At 44.6% G+C, this 25,094-nt stretch overlaps 1 protein-coding gene across 11 annotated transcripts in view; it reads left to right on the top strand.

The window, feature by feature from the left end:
* MTA1 (metastasis associated 1) overlaps nt 1–25,094 on the top strand; it is an 885,916-nt gene that overhangs the window by 83,377 nt on the left and 777,445 nt on the right. Inside the window, exon 2 of one of the 11 annotated variants that reach the window (XM_029598824.1) lies at nt 12,028–12,086. The exons of the other annotated variants lie outside the window; for them this stretch is intronic. The gene's annotated coding sequence lies outside the window, so the exon portion shown is untranslated. The remainder of the gene's footprint in view (nt 1–12,027; nt 12,087–25,094) is intronic. 11 annotated transcript variants of the gene reach the window in all.

Here is a 25,094-nt window from a genome sequence, read left to right as displayed (position 1 = left end):
AAGGGGGAGCTTCCCCCAGGGATTGAGCCATATAGAACCATGAGGCGGTTCTTCCCCAAGGAGGATCTCTCCGACCTGGTGTCTCAGTGTCTGGCGGAGTTGGATATTACAGGTCCCAGTGCTACAGTACCCTCTGCGCAGAACCCCCTACTGGAAGGTCTTCGTCCTACAGCCCGCCATTTTCCATTCTTGCAAGCAGCACAACAACTGATAGATTTAGAATGGGTGGCACCAGCGGCTTCTTTCAAAGGGGGCCAGGCCCTGACGGGCATATACCCTTTGGCACCGGCTATCCAGGACCTGCTGGCGTGCCCTCAGGTGAATGCCTTGATTAGCGCTGTGGTCAAGCGCACTACCATTCCAGTTGAAGGGGGGACGGCCCTCAAGGAGCCTCATGACCGGCGACTGGACGCCATTCTGAAGCAGACCTTTGAGGTGGCAGCTCTATCTTTGCGGATTGCAACCTGCTGCACAGTGGTGACGCGTGCCTGTTTGTCACAGGTCAGGAACAACGCTCCAGCAGCTGACATGGAGTCAGCTCTCTCGTTCCTCACGGATGCTGCATCAGACTTAGTCCGAACAACAGCCAAGGGGATCTCATCCTCCGTAGCTGCCAGGAGGCAGCTCTGGATCTGGAAATGGTCGGCCGATGCGCCTTCAAAGACACGCCTCACCAGATTGCCCTTTAAGGGCTCTTTCCTGTTTGGCAGCAACCTTGATAAACTGGCCAGCACATGGGGCGCTTCTCCAGTACCTCGACTACCGGAAGATCGGTTCAGAAGGAACCAGCGCGCCTTTCCTAGGCCCTCCAGGGGTAGAAGCTCCCAACGCTTCGTTCCCTACAGGAGTCTCTATCAGGCACCTCGTCCTCAGGCCCGGAATCAGTCCTTTCAGACCAAGCAGCGCAAGAGGGGAGCAGGCCCGGGCTCAGGTCCTGGCCGCACCTCACAATGAGAATCCGCTGATCCATCTGGGGGACGGAGCCATAGGGGGCAGGTTAACCCTCTTCTACCCCAGATGGGTCGAGATTACGTCGGACCAGTGGGTCCTCGCCATCATCCGAGAGGGGTATTATCTGGACTTTCATCGCCTCCCTCCAGACAAGTTTGTGGAATCTTCCTGCCCCACACACAAGAAGGCAGCATTGGAAGCTACCCTGGCGAGGCTCCTGTCCTTGAAAACCATCATCCCAGTACCTGCCTGGGAAGTGAATTCTGGACACTATTCCATTTATTTCATGGTACCCAAGAAAGGGGGCACCTTTCGGCCCGTACTGGACCTCAAGTCAGTCAATCGATACTTAAGGGTCCCGAGGTTTCGCATGGAAACTCTGCACTCCGTCAAGACCGCAGTACAGCCAGGAGAATTCCTCACGGCATTAGACTTGTCGGAAGCTTACCTGCATATCCCGATCCATCCGGATCATCAGCGTTACCTACGCTTCAAGGTTCTAGGATGCCGCTTCCAATTCCGGGCTCTGCCCTTCGGGTTGGCCACGTCACCGCGGACCTTCACCAAGGTGGTCGTAGTGGTAGCAGCGGCACTCAGACGGGAAGGAATTCTGGTCCATCCCTACCTAGACGACTGGCTGATCAGGGCGAAGTCACGAGAGGAGAGCCATCGGACAAACGACAGAGTGATCGCCCTTCTGGAAAGCTTGGGCTGGGTAATCAAGCTCAGCAAGAGTTGTCTACAGCCTTCCCAGTCACTGGAATACCTGGGTGTGCAGTTCGACACCCAAGCAGACACAGTCATTCTCACTACCAAGAGAAGGTTGAAACTTCAGACGCGTATCCAGTACTTGATGGGAGCCAGTTGGCCCCCATAGCTTGGGATTATCTGCAGGTTCTCGGTCTCATGGCATCCACCCTGGAAGTGGTACCTTGAGCAAGGGCCCATATGAGACCTCTACAACACTCCCTGCTCTCTCGCTGGAGCCCCCGTCTACGGAACTATTCCACGCACCTACCTCTGCCTGCCAGAGTCCGGACACAGTTACGGTGGTGGCTGCAGTCCGACCACATGAGCAAGGGGTCGAGGATGTCCTCCCCCACGTGGACTCTGCTCACCACAGATGCCAGCCTGAGCGGCTGGGGAGCACACGGCGAAGGACTCACCGCACAAGGGCGGTGGCACAGAGAAGAGTCAGCGTGGAACATCAACCGTCTAGAGGCTCGGGCAGTCCGATTGGCATGCCTTCGATTTGCTCACAGACTGAAGAACAGAGCAGTCAGAGTGATGTCCGACCGCCACCACGGTGGCATACATCAACCGTCAGGGCGGAACCAGAAGCCGACAAGTATCTCTGGAGATCGCCCCACTGATGGCTTGGGCAGAGGCGAATCTTCAGGACATCTCCGCCGTCCACATTGCCGGGAAGGACAACACCGCGGCAGACTTCCTCAGCAGAGAAAGCCTAAATCCGGGAGAGTGGCAGCTGTCACCCACAGCCTTCCAGATGTTTGTGGATCACTGGGAGATTCCGGACATGGATTTACTGGCGGACAAGTCCAATGCTCAAGTACCCAGATACTTCAGCCGCAACCGTGACCGTTCTCACACGGAATCGATGCCCTGGTTCAGCCATGGCCTCCAGGGACTCTGCTATACGCCTTTCCTCCGTGGCCTCTGCTGGGCGCCATCATCCACAAGATTCAGAAACACCGGGGCCTAGTTCTTCTAGTGGCACCAGACTGGCCAAGAAGACCCTGGTACGCGGACATGAGAAGACTACTGGCAGGGAGCCTCTTCCACTGCCTCCTCTCCGGAACCTTCTACGTCAAGGTCCCCATCCTCCACGAGGATCCAGCTCAATTCTCTCTTACGGTTTGGCCATTGAGAGGGCTAGTCTGAAGAAAAGAGGTTACTCGGAGCCCGTGATAGATACACTCCTCCGAGCTCGCAGGTTTTCCACATCCCTCACCTATGTGAGGATCTGGAGAGTATTTGAAGCATGGTGCGACACTCATGGCACCAATCCACATGCGACCACAATCCCTATTGTGTTGGATTTCCTGCAAGATGGACTTCAGAAGGGTCTCTCCCTCGGCTCCATCAAGGTTCAGGTGGCTGCGCTGTCTTGCTACGGCCCCAGGGGGGATGGCAAGACCATTGCCAAGCACCCAGATGTTTCTCGCTTCCTGAAAGGAGTCAAGCATATTCGTCCGCCACTGAAGTGGCCTGTGCCCTTATGGAACCTCAACCTTGTTTTGGATTTCCTCGCGGGATCCACCTTCGGGGCCTGTCTCTCCGTTCTCTAACCTTGAAGATGGTGTTCTTGCTGGCTGTATGTTCAGCCCGCCGCATCTCAGAGCTACAAGCACTGTCCTGCCGGGATCCATTTCTCAGAATCACTCCTGAGGCTATCCATCTTCGGACAGTTCCCTCCTTTCTACCTAAAGTGATTTCACAGTTTCATCTTAACCAAACCATATCCTTGCCTACCACGGCGGGTTTGAAGAAATCTGAAGAAGGGCGTTTATTACGCCATCTCGACATTGGCAGATTGCTGCCCAGATATCTGGAAGTGACGCAAGAAGTACGAAAGATGGACCATCTGTTCGTCCTGCACAGCGGGAAGAAACAAGGTGAAGCGGCCTCGCGGCCCACCATCGCCCCCTGGATTAAAGAAGTTGTCCGAGCAGCTTACGTGGAGGCTGGGAAGTCTCCGCCTCTACAGGTCAAGGCTCATTCTACCAGAGCACAAACGGCTTCCTGGGCGGAATCCAGGATGCTGTCTCCTGCAGAAATATGTAAAGCGGCGACATGGTCCTCCCTCCATACCTTCTCCAGGTTCTACCGTCTGGATGTCCAGGCCAGGGAGGACACAGCATTTGCAAGGGTGGTACTACGTGGTCCTCAGGCAGCCTCCTGCCCAGGCTGGGAGTAAAGCTTTTGTACATCCCATTTGTTCTGAGTCCATCTGGCTACACGCCAGGAAATGTTGAGATTACTTACCTGATAATCTCCTTTTCCTTAGTGTAGACAGATGGACTCAGCATCCCGCCCAGCTGCCTGTGTACATGGGTTTCACCGATCCAAGGTAAGCCATGTCATTTGTTTACATAAGAGCGTCCCCTTTTGCCAGGTGTCGACGCCTTCCGGTTGGGAATGCTGGTGGTCTCCAGCTACTATCAATCGGTCAGGGGAATCCTGTTTCACTATTTCACTGAGCGTCAGTACACACATCCATAACAGCTTTTGCAAGGAAGATTACTAAGTTGCTACGCTTCCTGTGGGGGTATATATACCCGTGCTGACGTCAGATCCGTCTCCAACTGCTAGCACGAGCATACTATACCCATTCGTTCTGAGTCCATCTGTCTACACTAAGGAAAAGGAGATTATCAGGTAAGTAATCTCAACATTTTTCACTTAGACGGTGGGGGTTTTCTTTTTCATATTAAATTTTTCGGTACGGATGCTACTCCTGAGTGCTGTAACTGTCATGGAATGTGAGTCGTTAAGCTGTGGCAGAATTAGCGCTGCCCGTCTAGCAAACCAGCTGGTCCCCTGCCACCAGTGGGCAGACTAACTCAGGCTGGGACAAAGTCTAGGCTTCACCTATAGCAACCTCTTCCCCTGCAGGTTGAGCCCATGGGTTCTGAGGCTGGCAGGATTTAGGTGAGGTGAGGGTTCCGAGGAGAGTGGTGAGAAGGATCTGAAACCAAGCCAACGTGAAGGCAATGTAAGTATCCAGGCAATGGTCAGGGCAGGCAGAGATCAGGCACCATCAGTATCCAGACAATGGTCAAATCCAAAAGTCAGACATAGAGGAAGTTGAAAGGAGGTAAGAGACCAGGCTAAAGGTAGGACTGGAGAAAGGCAAGGAGCAGGATTTCAAGCAACACGTACTGCAGGCAGCAAGGCACAGCAGGGGGCCTGTTGCTGAGGCACCGGCTGGGAGTGTGGCTGGGGTTTAAATATCCAGCCGTGCTGACATCATCAAGGGGTGCCATTCTTGCTGTTCCCGCCGCAGGACCTTCTTATCCCGGCCGGGCGTGTGCACCTAGGGGGTGGCATCTTGGGGGTGCTGGTGTCAGAGGGATGCAATGGCGGTGACCCTGCTGCAGACTCGGCTTGCAGCATCTTGGGGTAAATAAGGCCGGTCACAGTGCTGTCCCGCAACCAGCCAAACGTTTGAGAGACTTTTTTGACCCTTTATCCAGTGATACACTAACTAGTAGAATTGCTAAAATGAATTCATCATTGTGCCTGTTCAACCCTGGTCTTACAGCACTATTGAAACTGATAGAGATATCAGCAAATCTATCACTATGACTTCAACTTTTTCTTTGTTGGCTGGAGTTTTACCAGGCCCTTTTAAAGCAGGTCTGTTTGATCTATTAAAAAAACAAAACAAAAAAACCTAATCCATCAGTTTTTTGTATAACTATCAACCAATTTCATCCCTACCATTTTTGGCAAAGGTAATTGAATCTGGCATGGCACCTCACTGACTTCATTGGAGAAAATGCAGTTTGGCTCCAGAAAAATATTTTAGCACTGAAACCCTGCTGCTTTCAAGCTTTGATATGGTTATTAGATTTTTGACAGGAAGATTGACTGTTATGGTCCTCTTAGATTATATTTGATACACTGGATCACAAAATTCTGCTCTGCAGTCCTTTGGGATACCTGTTATTAGTTCTGAGATGATTCTTTTCCTATCTGTCTAATCATACCCAACAAATTAGAATTAGGAATGTGGTTTCTGATTAGAATGCAGTAACCACTGGAGTATCTGGGGGTTCATCCATCCTTATCAGCAATTCTATTTAACGTTTACCTTTCTCCACTATGCAAAGTGTTGGTTGTCATTGGTATAAACTTTATAGTTTATGCAGAGACATACCAATTTTGTCCCTTTCCACTTCTCATGTTCTGAAATATTTGATTTAGTATTGCTATGTATAAGTTCTGTGAAGTGGTGATTATCTCATAATAGATTAGTTAAATGTCAAAAAGACTGAAATGATCATTCTTACTGGTGTAACCTTTTCTCTTTTGACATTCCTTCTGCATTTAATTTTCAAGATCTTTGCATCACAATCTCACCAAAAATAAGAAACCTTAGGCGTAAGTGATTCCAACTTATCAATGAAAGTCCAAATTAGCACTACAGTGAAAAATCCTTAAATTGTGCTTGTTGACCCACAGAACTTCAGTTTTCTTCTCTAGACTTTTCTTCTAACTAGAGTATTGCAATTCATTACATATAGGATTCCCAGCTGGTGCTATTTGAACAATGCAAATAGTGGAAGATTCTGCTGCTTGGATTCTGACAGGTGCTAAAATGCAGGACCATATTATTCCTATATTGTCATCTCTGCACTGGTAGCCAGTGCAATAGTGGATCCAATATAAACTAGCCTCTCTTATACATAGATTTCTGCATAATGATTCCACCTCTTGATTTAATGCTGTCTTGCGGTTGGATAAACTCCCATGATCACTTAGATCAGCTAACATCTACTTGAGATTACATTCCCAAAACTGGCTGATCTGGAAGTGACAAGAGGAGATAGCTTTCAGTGGCAGGTCCATGATACTGGAACTTCCAACCTGAAATATTGCATTCTTTAACTTGCATGAAATTATTCAAGAAGGCACTAAAGACCCATTTATGGACACAGGCTTTTGGTATAGAATTCCACATTTAACAGCCCTAGACTGGACAAGATTATGGAGTTGGACATTATAATTTGCCTGAAGGCACTCAAGAATGCGATAATTTGCTTAACTTGTCTTTTTATGAGTGACAGTGTTTGTATTGTATTTAACACATTATGTATGTATGCTTTTGTAATCTGCCTCGAATGTACAAGCCACGAGTGTGCAAAAGAAATTTCTTAAAATACGTAAAATGAATAAACTGGAAGGGAATCCAAAATCTTGCACATGACAAATTCACTATTTTTTAATCTGTCAAAATCAATGAATAGTAACTTTGGACTATAAATTACAAAAAGATATGTGTAACTTTGGACATGCCTGCTCTACATGGTGCATTCTGTGACTCATAGGCTGTGCAACTTATCTTTCGCCAAAGTTGCTACACCCATATAACCTCTCTGCTGAAATCACTGTATTGACGCTCTATCTGTTCCCGTATACAGTTTAAACTCCTCTTACTCACTTACAAGTGCCTTTATTTTTGCAGCTCCTCACTACCGCTCTCTTCTCTCTCTACACCCCTCCTCGACTAGTCACTCCAATCTATGCCATTCTCCTTTACTGCCAAATCTTGACTCCATGCTTTCCAGCTGGCTGTCCAATGTGCTTTGAATAGACATCCTGAACTGGTATGTCATTCTCCCTCTCATCTTTTTTTAAATCCCAACTAAAAACCCGTCTTTTTGAGGCTGCTTCTAAATCTTAAGCCAGTTGGTCTATCTTCAGCCTCATTCACTAATTTAAAAAATTGGGTGTTGACCTGTAAGTGTTTTTTTTTTTTTTTTTTTTAATTTAGATTGTAAGCTGTATTGAGCAGGGAATGTTTCTTGTCTGTGGTTTGTGTAGCCCTATAAAAATGTTAAATAATAGTAGAATGTGGTCCCCAAACATTTCTTTATGGCCTGTCAGTTGGTACAGAGTAACTGGCATGCTGAAGCAGTTTTAAAAATCTCAGTCTGTGATGTGCTAATGAAATGAATTGTAAAATTAAAAGGGCATTGAAAATGTTTGGGAATGCCTTGCTGCTGCGTTTCTTCCATCTGGTAGAAGAGAAGCAGGAGCTTCTGTAAAGGTGTGGGTTTTTTTTTTTTTTTCTTTTTATCTTCTCCTACTAAGGAAGATGAGAGAAGGTGGTTAGGAGTTCTTGGAGGCAAAGTTTGTGGGGTTTTTTTTTTAATTCCCAAGGGTAATAAAGCACTAGGTTCACATCTCTGTGTCCCTAGTACTTTTTTTTTTTTTTTTTTTTAAACCACCTTCCCCTCCTACCAAGGAAGGAGCAGTCTAGGCAGCTGCAAGCTCTTTGGATGCAGTGGCTTTTTTTTTTCCACCCCCTTGCCATCTTGAGTGGAAAATGTATTGCTTTTCCTCTCGGCTGTGCTTCTGCTGGCCTGATAGGAGGAGAGCTCTGGAGAATGGGGGTTTCACTCTTCCCTATATGTGCTTGGGGGAGATTAGATACTTGTGGGGATGTGGGGGGCATCTATAGTGTGTTCTGGATTTATTTTTCTTTTTTAGAGGGGGGGGGGGGGTTGCAGGTATTTCTTGAATTGTGGGGCTTTGAAGTGAGATGAATGTTCTGGTGTCATTGGGGAGTAGTGAAAAGAGCATTTTGGGGGAGCTGTGAGGAGAGTGCAGTCTGCAGTTGAGAGGATCTCCTCTGACTGGCAAGGCCTAGGGTCCCTACCAGTATCACTTTCTCTTCTGCAAGTAGGGCCTTGGATTCCTGCCAGCCCTGCTACTTGGGCCATCTGTACTGCTCCTGTTTGTGCTGGGATGGCTACCTGAGCTACTGACTTACATGCTTTCTTCCTCGCCTGAACTTACTTTGTTTGGCCATGTGCTCACCACTGCTTCCTGCTAATAACATGTTGCAGATGGACAGTCAACTCCAAGTTTGCTCATGTTAAATATGTCATTAAAAACAGTTTGTTAAATATAGTAATATATTTAACAAACTGAATAAAACTAAATAGGCTTAAATATATTAAATAGTATATATTAAATAGTATATTTATATTTATATTTATATATATTTATATTTATATTTATATATATTTATATTTATATTTATATTTATATTATATTAAATAGTATATTTATATTAAATAGTATATTTAATAATATATTAAATAGTAATATATTTAACAAACTGAATAAAACCTTCACGCAACAGCACAACTGGATCTAAATTCTGTGTTATATTTATTCATATTCTCTGTCATACTTAGCCTTCTAGATACATAGGTTCCATCTCACTGTGATATACCGCCACATTTATTCGCATAGTCTTATTTACTCATCTTGTTACTCTTCTACATTAATTGGCTGAAATGTAAATATTGCTCTGTTCCTTTATCTCCCCTCTTCCAGTTCCAAGTTAATTTTCCCTGTTTTTTGTAACTTTCTCACATCCTTTTCTGATTCCCTGTATTTAAAGTTCAAGGTTTTTATTGAGAATATTGTTATTACGCTACGTTATGCCTTTCACACTTTGTTAATTGTAAACCGGGTTGATGTGATGCCTGTCATGAAACTCGGTATAACAAAAACAATAAATAAAATAAATAAAAAAAATAAAGTAATAAGACTATTTGCTTAATTTTTTATTTGAAGCTTGTTCATAAAAATGCACATTTTTGGTGTTAGCTATGTGAACATTATTTGCGAGCCCCCTGGTGTGAAAGAAAAATGTAATCTGACTCCTCGCATAAAGTTGAACAATTGTGATGTAGAGTTTGTCAGCTTCTGCTCACTATGGGACTGATTTAATAAAACCCATGTTAAAATCTGATTTTAGAGCTAGTTTTATTGTGTGCATACACTAAAATAAGTGGACCCCAGATGATGCAGTAAGCGAGTGACGTTAATAGAACATACATAAAAAAACACGCTAAACAGCTTTTTCTTCTTTATTCCATGGTCATTTTGCATGTTTATCCGAAAACCCAAGCAAAAAGGAAAAACAAAAGTTCCCTGATCCTGGATTTCCCATCTCCCTCTCTCTCCCCCTCCCCCCCTCCTACTTTAGCACAATGTTGGGTTGGGCTGGGATGACTGGCTGGAGTTCTCCCCCCCCCCCCAAAAAAAACAACAAACTTTAGGGGCCTGAGCGGAACTCTCCACCCTCCCTCCTCCAAGCATGCCGAACCACTCACCTTTATTTATAATCATGTCTGATCGTGGACACTTCTGGCACCCCTCCCTTTCACCGGCTTCTTCCTACTCATTTACTCAGCGGACCCCCTCCAAATACCACCCACACCAATGCCACCGGGAGCCCCAGCCGGAGAAGACCCCTACATCCTTTAGCTGGGCTGTTCTGTCAACTGACAGTAGATTGGTCCCTTCATTGTTACATGTCTTGAAAAGAGCAACCCCCTTTCAGAATTCTGAAAGGAACGTTTTCTGAAAAGAGATTGGTCCTTTCACTGATATGACAATGGAGGGACAAGTCAGCTGTCAGTTGAGAGCATCCTAGCCAGAGGAGGTGTAGAGACTTGTCTGGCTGGGGTTCCGGGGGGGGGGGGGGGGGGGTAGAATTTGGAGGGCTACACTGGGCAGATGGTGGGGTGGGGGAGTTCGGCTGTGTCTGATTTATTTGTTTAAGATGAGAGGGAGGAAGCTGATTGGGCCGACCAGATCTGATGGATGCCCCAATGCAACCTGACCCAACTTGACTTGATTCAACTCTTTTATAAGGTGAGGGGGTTTGGCATACCAGCCCACGGGAAGTTTTTAGTGTATGCCTCTGACCAGGCAATAAACTTCTCACTCTAAAAGGAGACATGCTAGGAAGCCTCCCCACTAGTGCACCTCCTTGAATTGCAGGGTAATGTGCTAAGTTTGACTTGGGTTTTATAGCATGTTTTTTTTATTTTTTGTGCTTAAACCCTTAATTACCTTGGCAAGGTTGTCGCCAAAAAATCCATGCTAAAACATAAGTTAAAAACCTGCAATAGGCTCAGCACAGCTTATTACATCAGCCCCTTTAAAGATGGATTGAAACATACAATTTGATTAGGGTTGCCTAAACATTTACACACAACTTTCTCATCTCACTTTTATTTTGCTCTTCTACATTTTTCTGTCTAATACCTCTTCACTTCTTTCTGTTGCCTATCTTTTGTTCTTGTCACATTTCCTTTCAACCTTCCTTCTTTCTCCTTTCTCTTAGCCTTCTCTTTCCACCATACTTTTTCTCATTCTTGATCTTTATTCCTGATTGGCTAGCAGGGTGGTGTTGCAGACAGTCTAGGTGTCTTAGCTTTATGCGTTTGGGGCTCTGCTCTCCTGTCAAAAAGATGACTCTTGCAGTGATCCAAGATGGTGGCTTTGTGAGAGAAGCATTTGTATGGAACTTTGTATATTGCTGGAGGTGTGCTAGATAATTTTTGTGTCTGGTCTTGTCAACCATGATGAAACCTAAGAGGAGCTTAAGGATCTATCCTCAACACTCCCGGCCCTTTATCCTTTTCTCCAATACGTGCACAGACCTTCATGGATCTGTTTGTGGATCCTGCTGCAGCGGCTGAAAAAAAGTCTTCATTATTGAGGAGTTGGTAAGAGTGGCCTCCCAGTTGGTGTTTAGTTATTTATATTTATGTACTGTTCTTCCACAAATTCTATGCTCAAAACGGTTATATACAGTGATTATGTAATAAAATATTAAATCAAATTATAATACAGTTATCGCCACACTAGACGCAACAATTCATTATCCACAAAATTAGTTGATGATAAAATTTAATGCAGATCTTCTACCAGCACATAACTTAAACGTTCTTAATAAAACCATAGCGAATTGTCATAGAACTGGTAAATTTCATAGCAACACTAAAACTGGCAGGCTTAATCGAGTATCTTGATTTATCCCACTCCATTATTAAAAGGCTAAGCCAAAGAGCCATGACTTCACAACTTTATGAAAACCTAGCCTATTTAGTTTTTAACCTCCTCTTTTTCTAAGCGCACAATATTCCATAACTTTGGGCCAGCAAATGAGAATGCCCTTTGCCTTTGTCCTATTATTCCATAAACTCGCCACCTTTGGGGAGAACTGTAAGAATGTTTCCTATGCAGCATAGAGCATTCTCCTGGGAACATGAGGTATAAGATGTTCTGTTAAATAGGCGGGACCTAATTGGTGCAGTGATCTAAAAACCAAGTCTATCACCTTAAAGCCTACATGGAAAGCTGTATTAGAAATACCATTGAGCTCCGAATTTATGAACTGGTCCCTCTGTGCCTGGCTCTAATCGAGAAGGAATGTCTGACACAGCAAAATAATGGATTGGGTTGATTGGCACAGCTGTTCGGCGACATGCCAATTGGGTTTTCTCATCCTTCCTGCAGGCACCTGAGATGGAGGAAGACCCTCTGCGGGTCCTGGACAAGAGTCGGAGCTGTGAAGGGTGAGTTCTTACCACGAGTGGAGGGTACTAGGAGTCTCTGTAGGCTTCCCTTCTATTTCAGCATAGATTAATAGCCTTTTCTATTTATTCCAGGCAGGTTAAATGACTACAATTTTCTTTTATAGAGGTATGCAGAACATCAATTTAGATGTTTTAAAGGATGATGTTAATTCTTGAAAGGAATTGGAAATTTGTCCTCATTGCAGGCCCAAGTAGAGTCTTGGAACTCAGCTCTTTGTGCTGCTTTTTATAAAGTTGGCCCTGCTAAACTCTGTGTCTACAAAAATAAACTTAATGTGGTATCATTCAGGATTGTCCCTGCTTAAAAGCCAAAACTGATGTGTAAAAAGGTAATGGCAAAAAAGTAAAATTCCAGAAAATAAAAAATGCCAAGACAAAATTCTACAAGTCAGAGCTAGTTAATGCAGACAGTCATCTGTGACAACTAAAATTTTAAGGCATTTATGTATTTATAACTTTTCTATACCAAAGTTCAAATAACAGAGTTAATTAGAGTAAGAGAGAGTTTGAGTCTGTTAGTATTTCCACAGCAGATGATTTGAGCCTAAAATATTTGAGAATGGAAATGAATTTCCAGAAGCTTAATTCACAAGAGATGGCTACCCTAGCCTTTTTATCTTTTTATGCCCTCCATTGTTATGTTGGATAGTAAGTTTACAGTTTTTAACTGTGCTTACTGAAAAGTATTTAAACACAATGAATCCTATAATTTTATTTTTAGACCGGTTTCTATCTATGCTACTTAGGAAAGGAGAACTAGGCCTTTTCCTTTGCTCTCTTATAAACAAGTTTAGAGAGTGGTTCAATATTTACTTTATTAAAGGAGACAATAATAATTCAACCAATATCAAAGCCTGATCTTGACCCTGTAATTTTAGCCAGTTATTGATCAGTATCAAAAATCCCATTTGTTTTAAACTTTATGGAGTAGGCTGTATGTTAGAGTTCAGATTTTTTTTTTTTTTTTTTTAAAGAAAAGACAAATGCACTTCATCCCAAACAGTCCAACTTCCGAAAGGGTTTCAGTACAGAAACTACTTCTTGCATTATTTAATATTTGGTTGAAAGCTGATGAGGGTATAGATGCTCTTATTTTTCTCAACATGACATCAGCCTTTGAATAATGTCAATCATACATTGTTGTTAAATTGCATTATGGTTCTAGGCATGGATGAAATAGCATAAACCGGTTCCAATCTTACTTGTCTCAACATACATAGCAAGTGAAGTGAAAGTATAGTATTATTGTCTGTTAAGGATTTATTTCATGGCATGTTGAAGAACTTTATTTTAGCATCTTTCCGTCTATAGCAGGGCTGAATTAGCCATACTGTCTGGGAATGCATCACGACCAGTCAGTAGGCGGAGTTTTCTCAGAGTTTTTAACTCTGTGCGGCTGCGCAGTGATCTTCCCGCGCGATTCCCTTGTTTCCTCAGTCTTTTTTTTTTTTTTTCTGTGAGCAGACTTCACGTGGGGTTTTTCTCCTCCTCGTCTTTGAAGAGATGTTTTGCCATTTTTCGATTTTCCTCATCGGCAGTGATGGCCCCTAAGCCTTCAGGATTTAAGCCTGGGCCGGAGCACGACCAAGCCTCATGCCGACCCAAAGGCAACACGCAGAGAAGATTGCGCATTTGAAGTCTCCTCCTTTGATCCAGTCTTCACCGGGACCAGCGAAGAAACTGAAGAAGACACCAGCAAAAAAGGTCTGCTTCGTTGGAGGGTGCCTCGGCCAGGTTTGAAATACAACCAGGGCCGGTGAAGGGAGTTGAGGCCTCGACTCCTCTTCTTCAAAAAGCCCCTCATGAGCCGCTTGGGTTACAGGGACCTGTACCTGCTCGCTCCCGCTCAGACACCAAAAAAGTCGGAGCATGGAAAATCTAAGCGGACGAAGCATTCGGCACATCGACGCACGGCTCATCGACGCATGACAACTCAAAACGTTGCAAAGCTCTCGATGCCTTTGCAGTCCACAGCACACTCTTCTTACCAGCCTTAGCGTACTACAAAAACAGAACTGTCAGACGCTAGACCTTCACAGCTCTTCCTCACCTTTAACCCTAATTTTCCCAGCTTGCCGGTAGCCAAGAGGACCATATCCAGCTGGATTGTACAATGCATAAAATTTTGTCATGAAAAGAACGGCCTCCGCCTTTCTTTGCCCCCACATGCACACCAAGTGTGAGCAGTATCTGCGTCCATCGCCCATTTGCAGCTTGTTCCACCCATTGATATATATGTAAGGCAGCAACCTGGTCATCTATACATACCTTCACATCGCACTATTGCATAGCGCAGCAGACGGCAGATGATGCCAGACAGGGCAGGGCAATACTCAATACCCTTCAAAGGTGAACACTTCGGCTGCCTGTCCACACTCCACGGTCACGCTCCTCCACAATGGAGGAAACACAAACACATGCGTGACCATTAGCTTGGGACTCCCAAGACAGCATGGCTGATTCAGCCCTGCTATCGACGGGAAAAGCAAGTTTGCTTACCGTAAATGGTGTTTCCGTAGATAGCAGGATGAATCAGCCATGCGAACCCACCCACCTCCCTGGACACACAGCCTTATGAACTAGCTATGTTCACCTACTGCTATATTACAGACTGAGGAGAATCTGCTTTTCCAGCGCGGGAACTCATGCGCAGCCGCACAGTGCTAAGCTCTGTGAAACAGCTTTGAGAAGCTCCACCTCCCGGGCCTGAACAGACAGCCCAAGACAGCATGGCTGATTCATCCTGCTATCTACGGAAACACAGTTTACGGTAAACAAACTTGTTTTTATTCTCCAACAGATACCCTTGGCCCTAGGGGAGGTGGCTAAACACAACAGGACCCCTCCCAGCTTTATGAAGTATGCGCTTGGGTATGGAAAGGCTGTTTTCAGTCACTAAGCAGGGCTGAATTGGCCATGACGTGTGGGTGATGTTATCCGATGGCACCCAAAGGACCAGTCTTTCTGAACTAGTGGAACTTTCAGCTCCTACTGAGCACGTGTGTAAATTCCCATGTGGGTGTTTTGCCTCATGAGGCTCCTCCCAGTTTTGTTTTTTTTTTTAAATTTGAGTACAGCACGGATGCATTCTCTTGACTTTTTTTTTCCTACAATTCTCTTCACTTTTATGTGTTTTTCACTATAAAGGTTAACTCATTGCCCCAGCATCATCCTCACCAGCACTTTTCAGTGCTACCAGGAAAAAAACAATTTTTTTAAAAAGGCCATGGTAAGTAGGATCAAAAATCCTGTATTTGCAGCAAGGTTACGTTCATTACAGATGGATAAGAACCCTGTTACTGTTTCCTGGGACTGGAGCACGACCACACCAACAGGTATGCTTGTGCATAGATGTTCCCATGTGCACAACATTCCAGAACTTATAAAATGGAGTCCCTTAGAAGTTGCAGTTGCTCTTTCTGCAGTGCAGCAGCATCTACCTCACCAGGAAAAGAGTTAAGCCAGAGCTCCTCAAAAACTTCCCCTTCAGCAGGCAGGCTGATATTTGGGGATTGAGTAGTGCCTATCAACCTGCATGGAAGAGAAAACAGCATCACTCTGTGAAGCCACCAGATCAACCAGAATCAAAGAAACACTGAGGCCATCAATACATGAGGCACTGATGCACAGTGCACTGTTGACAAACTGCACTCATGCCCCTTTGATGCATAGAACATCCGTACAATCTACATATGCATCATTGGTGCACATATGCTCTATGCTGTCAATGCATGCATCAATGCAGTCAAAGCATACGACCATGAAGCCATCAAAGCATCCAGCACCATCAAAGCATCCAGCACCATCAGATTTATAAGACATTGATGCCAACAAGACTTAAAACATTAATACAGTCAAAGCACAGATTCACGATGCACTCATTGACTTGAGCTTCGGACAGTGGTGCCTTCCCACATCAATTACATTATGTCAAATTATCAATACAACTTTATGCAGGCTGTACAAGATCAGGATCGGCGGACAATTTGATACCTTTATCCCTTCCAATCACTAGAGCCCTTGCACCAACAAAGTTGTCAGAGGATTTGCACTTTGAGTTGCCAGATTCCATGTGTTCTCTGGTGCCTCTTTTAACAGGCCTCCAATTCAAGAACAAGAGCCTGTTGTCTTAGATGTTCTCCCACCCACTCCAGGTCAGAGGACACATCAGCCACTTGGCCAAATAGCAGACCTGGTGAAAAATTTCTTTACCTCTTTGGCAAAAGAGAGAGAAAATGTTCTTTTCTCTTCTCTCTGGTATTCCTAGCATCCTTCCACAAAGAGGAGTCCCAGTATCCCCAGTTTGGGTGAATATACCATGAGAACTTCTATTGCAAAGTTCTTCTTTGCCCAATTCATATGCAAGTGGAGTCTAGCTGATCAGAAGTCATAGACCAGGATGATTTACCTCAGAGGTGATTGAGGGAACCCCCTCCACCTGAGTCACCATCTTCCTTATTGGGGTACTTGGTTAGTGTAACCACACCATTAGTTTTTTTTAGAGAGAATGACAAGAATCCCCTCTGACCCATTACGTGTCTCCAGAGCATTTCCCCCTTCTCTGGAAGACTTCTCTTCTCTTACAAAGAGCAACTAATCAAGTCTTGCCTGTTAGAACTAGTTTCTTCAACCGAAATTGAGTTGGTTTTCAGAAAAATAAACCCAACAGGCCATCCTTTAATCGTGATACTGATAAAGAAATTAAATACAGTATCTAATGTTATTGCTAAGCCAATTGCGAACATTGTTAATTTATCTTTGATTGAAGGAAGAATACCTGAGAGTTTAAAAGGTGCAATAATAAAGCCCATGTTGAAGAATAGGAACTCTGATACGATACTAAGCAATTTTAGACAGGTTTTGAATCTCCCATTTTTATCTAAGTGTATGGAAAAAGGTAGTGCAAAAGCAGTTAACTGACTATACTGAAGATGATGATGTTTTGTATCCATCACATTTCGGATTTAGAAAATTTTAATACTGAAATGCTTTTAATATCACTTACAGATACTATTCTTAGTGGTATGGATTCTGGTCAATCCTACCTTTTGGTTATGTTAGATATCTCAGCAGCTTTTGATACTGTCAATCACAGTATTTTAATTGACAGGCTCTCAGAAATTGGATTAACAGGAAAAACTTTATCTTGGTTTAAATCTTATCTGAGTGATACATGGTCAAGATGGGGATCTCAAATTCAGATAAAATATCTCTTGATTCCGGAGTACCTCAAGGTCCATCTTTATCAGCGACTTTATTTAATCTATATATGTTGCCCCTTTGCAAACTTCTATCAGGTTTAGGGATAACACATTACATTTACATGGGTGATGTACAAATGCTTTTACCTGTATTAGATTCTGTTGAAAATACTTTGAAATTGTTAGAGAGAGAGATGACCTCAATCCAACAATTACTTGCACATTTGAAACTAACGTTAAATCATCAAAAGACTAGATCATAATGTAGCAATGATTAGTCTGTAATAATTAGTCTGTAAAACTAATTATAATTTAGTAAATTCTGCTCAGGATTTAGGGGTGATTATGGACAGTGAGTTAAATGTGAATAATATAAGTAATATGGTTGGAGATGGTTTTAATACATTACATGTAATAAAAAAAATTGAAACCACTTTTATATTTTAATGACTTCAGACAGTATTACAGATCTTGATATTTTCAAAATTGGACTATTGTAATACTCTACTTTTAGGTCTACTCCTCAATGCCTTGAGACTGTTTCAGCTATTACAGAATGAGGTGGCTAGAGTCTTGACTAGCATTAAAAAAAAAAATAAAAAATCATATTACACCCACCTTGATAGAATTGCATTGGCTCCCAAAGTTCTTTGTCTAACAAATTACTAAATGAAAAAAATAGTGGTTTGAATGCACCTTTGCAGATTCCTACTCCACAACATAATCTACGATCCGCAAACAAAGGTTTTTTAACTATTCCTTCAGTCAGGTCTGCCCATTTGAGTAAAGTTGGAAAGAGCAGTATGCTTAGCTGGACCTAAACTATGGAATTCCCTTCCAATTGAGTTAAGATTAGGCAATTTTTCAAGCTTTTAAAAAAGCTTTAAAAAAATTGGTTATTTAAATGAGCGTTTGGAGAGGAAGCAATATAAAGCAAATTAAAGGGTGTAGACTTTTGGTTAGAGCTGTTGTACAAAGAAAGTGAGGCTTTTATGTTATCTGTCTTTTTTAATGAACTTTTATAGTAGATATTACTTGTTTTTTTAAACTATTTGTATTTGTCATTTTACTTTAAATGGTTTTTTAGTTTTTACATTTGTATGATCTTATATTGATACTGTAAACAGCTATTGTCAGAATATCAGTATACAAAATAATATAAATAAAAGTGCTTGGGGTATATGTGCAGAAAGATAAAAGATCCTCGCATAAAGGTCTTTGGTCTCTCCAAATTTTGAACATGTCAGCAGAAATGGCAACTATACCAGTTCTCAGTATTCTAAAACAGCTGCAGATGAGAATGTGGGAAAACCCCATCTCCCGAGCCCCATCTGCAAGAAAGTTAGATGAAAGTATAGAGTGTAGAAATTGCCAGGTTTTGGCGTAATCCAATTACCGCATCAATCTGTTATTGAATCTGCCTTGAAAAGAATAAAGAAAACAAGAAGGTATTCTAATTCAAAACCAGGGAAGGATCCCAGATATGTGACTATTTGGGGAAAAATGTTTGAGTCCATGCTAAGTGCATGGATTTCTTCTCACCAATTTTACATGGTGCAATCTTGCATGATTGTATACAAAAGCTAAAACCCTTCTCTTCAACCTACTAAAGGTGGAAATTATCCACAACTGCTCCTAGTCGAAGAGGTCATACACTGCTCAATCTATGAATCCTTTAATTCTATGCTGTGTACCTCAACAGCTTCTGTTGGAGCAAGATGTATGGCCTAGTTGAGAGCCAGCAGCGATGTTCATGAAGAGTTGGCAGATGTTCCTTGTTTAGGAGAAACATCTGCTTGGAGAGAAATTCAGAGAAATTGTTGCTCAGATAAAAGAATGAAATGTAGTGGCCCAGTTCCTCTCCACGGGACCTGAATAACTTCTTTGAGATGCTCGGTCTATGATCGTCAGAGACCATACTTCCAGGGACACCCCTTCAAATCTTTTCAGTGCTACCAACTTTCAACTCTTCCTACTCAGCAGCAACAATTTCTGGCTCATCCTCAACAGCATGAGCACATTCTGCCTAAAGCAACATAAGTCCAACCCAAGCCTGGGTTGAGTTTTTGATTTTTTTTTCCAGAAGTCGTAACAGCTCTCTCCATTCAGTGGGAGAGAATCCAGGCCTTTCTGGAGGAATGGGGCAAAATAACAAAAGACCAATGGGTTCTCAAAATTGTGGAATAGGGATACCGTTTGTGTTTCTTCCAGCTACCATCTCTTCCTCATTGTTCGGCTTTCTATCCGGATCCATCTCACTTAACACAACACCATCTGGAAATAGAATTATTTCTTCAGCAGTGGGTAATAGAGCCAATCCCATCATGGACCAAGGATTCTTCTCTTGACACTTCCTCATTCTACAGAAATCTGTGCAACACATTCTGGATCTGAGAAGCTTGAAGAAGCATCAACTCCAAGAGAAATTCAAAATGAGTTCTCTCACTTGATTCTTCCCTACATCCAAAAGGGGAAATGGATGTGTGCATGTGACCTGAAAGATGTATTTACTTACCCATCCACCCCATCCACTATCATTAGCTTCACTTCAGGGTGAACTCTTACATTATCAATACATAGTACTCCCCTTTGGACTCTTGGCACGCCTAGGGTCTTCAAGTGTCTAGCTATAGTAGCAGTGCACTTAAGATGTGAGGGAATCCAAGTCTTCCCATACCTAGATAGCTGGCTAGTCACGGCCAACTCCCAGGAAAGCATATGGATATGGCCACAAGAACCTGGAAAGTACCCAACACCAAGAAGATCCCATGCTACTGATACCAGTAATAGCAGAGACCATTCCTTAAGTAAACTTGATTAATAGCAGTTAATGGACTTCTCCAAGAACTTCTCCAAGCCTTTTTTAAACCCAGCTACACTAACTGCACTATCTACATCCACTGGCAACAAATTCCAGAGCTTTATTGTGCGTTGTGTGAAAAATAATTTTATAAGATTAGTCTTAAATATGCTACTTGCTAACTTCATGGAGTACCCTCTAATCCTTCTATTATCCGAAAGTATAAATAACCGATTCACATCTACCCTACATTATCTTCTGCTTTTCTGTACACTTTTTGGGCTCTTCCGAAATTAACAGCTGCTCTGGAGCAGTCATTAATTTTGGTGAGTAAAAATGTGCACCTCATAAGAACATAAAAAATTGAATACTGGGTCAGACCAAGGGTCCATCAAGCCCAGCATCCTGTTTCCAACAGTGGCCAAACCAGGCTACAAGAACCTGGCAAGTAGCCAAACACTAAGAAGATCCTATGCACTTCTTTTTTTTTTTTTGCATGGGAAGTATAGATAATAGCCTCAAAGCATTTGCATGTGATGAGTGCTATTACCTATGCGTGTTTTGGGCTTGTTAACCCCTGATTTCCATCGGGGGGGGGGGGGGGTGTTGGGTTATGGACGCATGTCCAAAACACGCATCCATTTGCAAATTAAACAGTGCACTGCAGCCAGTGCACAGTATAGCATCGGCCTGATTATGTTTCTAGGAGAAGTCCCACTTTTTCCTCAACTTTGGGGCATGCTCACTGGACCTTTTAGAACCCAAAGGACTTTGTTTTTCTTCAAAAGACCATTTCTTCTCACAGGACAAGCAGGATGGTTGTCCTCACAAATGGGTGACATCGAGGATGGAGCCCAACCACGGAAAACGTCTGTCAAAGTTTCAGGAACTTTGACTGGCCCCTACTGGGCATGCCCAGCACGGCACTAACCCTGCAGCCAGCAGGGGTCTCCCTTCAGTCTTCTTTTTTCCGCATAGCAGTTGCCACTTGGTTAAGGAGCTCTTACCACATTCCTGACAGGAATCTCTTCAACTTTATTCTTGAAGAAAAAATTGCCCCTCAGGGGTCTCCCTTCTTCAATTTTTACTCCGCGGTACTTCGGTAAGTTTTTTGCCGTCGTTTTTGTCGACTACCGTCGAATTTGGCCCTCGAGGCCTGTTGGCAGTCGACCGTCCCGCGGCTAAATTTTTGGCCTATGGCCATGGCGTCGGGGTTCTGTCGGTGCCCGGACTGCACACGTACTATGTCCATCACAGACCCACACAGAGTCTGTGTTTTGTGTTTAGGAAGTGAGCATGATGTCCTGACTTGCACCAAATGTGCCTTAATGACACCAAAAGGTCGCAAAGCTAGAATGGAGAAGATGGGACTCCTTTTCCATGCTCATACCCCGACGCCATCGATTGCATCAACGTCATCGGAACAGGCACCGTCGAAGTCCCATCGTCATCGACAGCCTCCCGGTGACCGTCCGCCATCGACATCTTCATGGCCATCGACGCCTGTCCCTTCCCCCGAAGATCGAGGGGATCGGAAAGACAAACATCGCCATCAACGTCATAAGTCTCGGACCGTCGAGGAATCGGTCATCGACCTCCGTGCTGTCCGAGCCTCCGTCGAAGAAGTCTCGACCAGAAGTGGCGCCGTCCACTCCTGTCTCGCAGACACCGAGGCAACCCTCACCCCTCCGGGGTTTGGGAGCCGCGATTCCACCGGTGACGGTGGTCCCTCCGGCTCAGCCTCAGCCTCCCTCTCCCGTAGAGCCAGGTCTTGTTACCTCTGGTCTCCGGGTAGAACTGGACCGGCTGGTCCAGGAGGCCATCGATAAGGCGATGCTACGGTTCCAGACTCCTTCGGCACCGACCCCGGCACAGAGAGTGGAACCAGTCACCGACCCGATTCCAGCAGCACTGGCACTGCTGCTTGCTCGGATGGAAGCGCTTATGAATGCCCTTCCACCGGCAACACCCGAGTCACCGACAGCCTTCTCATCAGGTGGAGAAACACCGTACCGAATTCCCCCTTCGGGGGTAGTTCCATCGGTGCCTTGTCGTCCCTCGCCACCGATACATTCCTCGGGGGCGATACGCACATCAGCTCCACCGAGATTTTCGATGACGGCACCGATTCCTTCGATGCCGACACCGATGCCGGCACCAATTCCATCGAGGAAATTCTCAATGCCCCTGGTAATTCCTTCGAATCTCTTGGAGCCTCAACCGGGGCCTTCAGGTATACAGCCCCCTCATGGTCCTACAGGTCAGCAGCCTGATCCTTATGACACCTGGGGTGATGATACCTCAACTGACACCGATGATTTGCCTTCACCACCCTCTCCTGCAGAGAGCAGAAAGCGTTCTCCCCCTGAGGACCTCTCTTTCATAAATTTCGTGAAGGAAATGTCGGAGTTAGTCCCTTTTCAGCTTCAATCAGAACAAGATGACAGGCACCAGATGATGGAGTTGCTCCAATTCTTGGATGCCCCTAAAGTCATCACCTCTATTCCAATTCATCAGGTTTTTCTGGACCTTCTAAAAAAGAATTGGGAATCTCCTGGTTCTGTTGCTCCAGTGAACAAAAAAGCAGACTCTACTTATCTTGTACAGTCAGTACCTGGCTTTCAGAAACCACAATTAGATCATCACTCTGTTGTGGTAGAATCAGCTCAAAAGAAAGCTAAAAGATTAAAGCCACATTCTTCCATACCTCCTACTAAGGAAAATAAATTCCTAGATAGTATAGGTAGGAAAGTATACCAAGGAGCTATGCTAATTTCCAGAATAGCTTCTTATCAATTGTATATGACCCAATACAATAGGGTCATCCTGAAGCAGATGCAGGAGTATTCAGATGCCTTCCAGCCACAGCTTCAGTCCCTACTAAATAAAGGGTTTGAAGCTGGGAAGCATGAAAAAAGAACAGCTTATGACATCTTTGATGCTTCCACTAGACTTTCTGCTACGGCCATCTCTGCCAGACGCTGGGCTTGGCTTAAGTCATCTGACCTTCGCCCAGAAGTTCAGGACAGGCTCTCTGATTTGCCCTGTCTAGGGGATAATTTATTTGGTGAGCAAATTCAGCAAATTGTTGCAGAACTGAAGGATCATCATGAGACACTTAAACAGCTCTCATCTATTCCTTCTGACTTGCCTTCTAAACAACCATTTAAGAAGGACTCTAAAAAGTCATTCTTCCGTCCACGGAAGTATTATCCCCCACTAGTCAAGTCTAGGCCTGCGAGGCCTTAACATAAAACTCAGCCTCGTCAGTCTCAAACAAAAACCCGCAACAGCTCCACAACCTGGCCCTGCATCGGGTTTTTGACTTTCACTTAGAGAGCAGATGCCAAATCCCTCTTCCAACTATACCAGTAGGAGGTCGATTAAGCCACTTTCTAGAAAAATGGCAGCATATCACCACAGATCAATGGGTGATAGCAATAATTACACAGGGTTACCACCTCAACTTCCTGACTCTCCCTTCGGACTCCCCACCCCTGCAGGCGTGGAGACTCACCGATCACTCTGTTATTCTAGAGCAGGAGGTTTCCCTTCTCCTCCAGTCAAACGCTATAGAACCCGTTCCTCACAACGAGGACTAGGGTTCTACTCCAGGTACTTTCTGATCCCAAAAAAGTCAGGAGGACTTTACGAGCCCTCAACAAGTACCTTCACAAAGAGAAGTTCAAGATGGTAACCCTGGGCTCGCTTCTCCCACTGCTGCAAAGAGGGGACTGGCTATGCTCTCTAGACCTAAAAGATGTCTATACTCACATTGCGATAGCTCAGTCTCATCGCAAATACCTCCGTTTTTTAGTAGGCAGAAATCACTACCAATACCGAGTGCTCCCTTTCGGCCTGGCATCCGCACCACGAGTTTTCACCAAATGCCTTGTGGTGGTTGCAGCTTTTGTCAGGAAGGAAGGTGTCCACATCTACCCCTACCTGGACGATTGGTTAATCAGGGCCCCAACCCAGCAAATTGCTCGGTCCTCCCTGACCCTAACAATTCAAACTCTGCTTTCTCTAGGGTTTCTTGTCAATTACGAGAAATCCTACTTGGTCCCATCACAGACCTTATCCTTCATTGGGGCAGACTTGGACACCTTACAGGCAAAAGCCTTCCTTCCTCATCCATGGGCTCAAACCCTTGTGTCCCTAGCTCGCCAGCTGCAGTCTCAACCCACAGCTACAGCTCGCCACTTCCTCATTCTACTGGGACACATGGCCTCCTCAGTTTATGTGACTCCCATGGCCCGTCTGGCCATGAGAGTCACGCAATGGACTCTGAGATTGCAATGGACCCAAGCTGTTCAGCCTCTGTCCTCCATTGTTCGCATCACCGATGCACTCAGTCTGTCTCTTGCCTGGTGGACAAATCAATTCAACCTCCTACAGGGCTTGCCTTTTCTTCCACCAGACCCTCAGGTAATCCTCACCACAGACGCTTCCATCATCGGTTGGGGAGCCCATGTAAACAATCTACAAACTCAAGGATTCTGGTCACTAGAGGAAGCCAAACACCAAATAAATTTCCTGGAGCTGTGAGCAATTCGCTATGCTCTCAGGACTTTTCAGGATTGCCTATCGAACCACGCAATCTTAATTCAGACGGACAACCAGGTGGCCATGTGGTACATAAACAAGCAGGGAGGCACAGGTTCCTTCCTTCTGTGTCAGGAAGCTGCGCAGATTTGGGCAGAAGCCCTCTCCCACTCCATGTACCTCAGGGCCACCTACCTGCCGGGAGTAGACAATGTATTGGCAGACCAGCTGAGCCATGTCTTCCAACCACACGAGTGGTCACTCAATCCCTTGGTAGCAACCTCTCTGTTTCACAAATGGGGTTATCCCCACATAGACCTCTTTGTGTCCCCTCAGAACCACAAAGTAGACAATTACTGCGCTCTCATTCGGAGCCAGCACTCTCGGCCAAGGGATGCATTCTCCCTCACGTCTGCTCTATGCATTCCCTCCACTTCCTCT

This window comes from Rhinatrema bivittatum, chromosome 4 (assembly GCF_901001135.1).
Source record: "Rhinatrema bivittatum chromosome 4, aRhiBiv1.1, whole genome shotgun sequence".
Lineage (NCBI taxonomy): Eukaryota > Metazoa > Chordata > Amphibia > Gymnophiona > Rhinatrematidae > Rhinatrema > Rhinatrema bivittatum.
Note: the sequence above shows the minus strand (reverse complement) of the source record. Positions and strands in the feature narration are given on the sequence as shown.